The following is a 2,121-nucleotide window of genomic DNA, read 5'->3' as shown; positions in this document are numbered from 1 at the left end:
ATATATATATATATATATATATATATATATATATACCTCACCCTAAATGCATCTAACCACATGCAAGCAAAGATATGTGACATCGATAATGTTTTTCTTACAGATTTGTTTTTAATTCAAAATTTATATTCTAATTTACTTTTGAGGTGCTGGTGCATATTCAGGGATAGATTTTACGCTATTTGTGTATGCGTCAAGTCAGCGTTATGAGTTCGTTCCGAGAGTAAATCAAGTATAGGGTTCGGATGCGCTTTAAAATAACAGCGTAATATCGATATCTGTCATTCTGGCTCTCGTTCAACTCCGGATTATTTCGTTTCGCCTAGCAATGAAATATATAGTGATTTTAACACTTTCCTGGACGAAATATTGCAGCCTAAAAGCATTTAATAACATGCATTCACGACGTTTGGGATTATCATCTGAATATATGCAGTTGTATATTTATTTGTATAATAAGAATCTTTATCCACCAATGCAGTGTTGCGCGCTCTTTGTCATTGTTCGATATTTACGTATGTGTATTTGTATGTATGCATGTATGTATGTATATATGTATCTATCTATCTGCCTTACATATATGTGTGTCTGTGCGTGTCTGTGTCTGTGAGTATTCGTGTGTGTGTGCTTGTGTGTGTGTTTGTGCATTTCACCCAGAAAAACCACATTCTTCAGGGTTGTGTCAAAAATAATGGAAGCTTACTGTACCTTTGGTAACTTTATTTAGCCTATACATGGGAGCCTGACACATGCTAGCGTTTCGGATCAGAAAGGGTCAGGTAGTAACGGCAATTATGGGAACAATCCACGCTCCTCACAGCTGAAGAACAAAGATTTTGCTACTGGGATAAACGCATGTGTTTTCGATTAAATGGAGCATGCTGATTGCGAATCCGCACACAGACATGTTCAAGCATACCAAGATTTTGAGTTATGCGCCTGGGCAGGATTATAACTACATTTTCGGCTAGACATTGGCTGCATTAAAAAATTTGCTGAAATGAAAGAGTTCTTAATTCAAAATTAAAGAAATAGCAGCAATAAAACAAACAAAGAGAAAGTACATTATTTAGTTTAGCAACGCTTCTTGTTTGTTTGGAAAAGCCTTGATGACAGCAATCATTACATTGTAAAAGATTGGCCTAAAAGAGATGAGCGCATAGTTGGTCGGTACAATATGCAGTATATGCCATTGGTAGACCCGCAAAAGATCTTCCATCCCTTCACATCAAACTCGGCCTCACTAAAAACTTCGTAAAAGCACTGGCACACGATGGTTGCGATTTCCAGTAGTTAAAAGTATTATTTGGTGCAGGTAAATGTAACGCAAAAGTAAATGCAGGCATTTTCATTGAATTCAAGATCAGAGAACTGAGGCCTGATAGCAACTTCAGAGGTAAACTGAATCTAGTTGAACTGACAGCATGGGATTCATTCGTATTAGTTGTACAGAACTTCCTTGGAAATCATAGAGCTCAAAACTATGCTGATTTAATAAACAACAGCGTATGAAAGAATCGGATCCAGAATGTCTTTTAAAATGCACTTCTTGCATTTTTATTTCAATTTGTTTCCAACGAATCTTATCGCCGTTAGTCCTAAACATATCTGAGATGGAAATAAGGTATCAAGGCAGGTTTAATCCACATATGATGGGTGCCTACTGCTGGTTCCTACAACGGGAGACCAGCACGAACTATAAGCGCTAGTGCAAGGGTCTCAAACATTTCTGATCGTATCATATCAAGAATGAAGAGAGTATTCCCTTAACATAAGTATACACTGTGTATATTACTGTACTATTTGCCTTGAACATAAATTTACTATATACAGTACTAATATACTATTATAATAATTATTTATCTTGAACTAATATAGTATTAATGTATAATTATGCGCATAGGTCAAAATCCTGACGTGCTACAGCAATTCTGAGTTCAGATTCAGAACCACCGTACTCGGCTTAATTTAGTACATCGCCATTTTTCTGAGTAGCAGACAGTGATGTATTTTCGTTGTTGCCTAGTGTAATTGCACTTCATATTTTATATTATGCACACCTGAAACGCACGTATATATATATATATATGTGTGTGTGTGTGTGTGTTTGTGTGTATATAT

This window comes from Octopus bimaculoides, chromosome 8 (assembly GCF_001194135.2).
Source record: "Octopus bimaculoides isolate UCB-OBI-ISO-001 chromosome 8, ASM119413v2, whole genome shotgun sequence".
In the NCBI taxonomy this organism is placed as follows: domain Eukaryota; kingdom Metazoa; phylum Mollusca; class Cephalopoda; order Octopoda; family Octopodidae; genus Octopus; species Octopus bimaculoides.
This window is presented reverse-complemented; position numbering follows the sequence as displayed.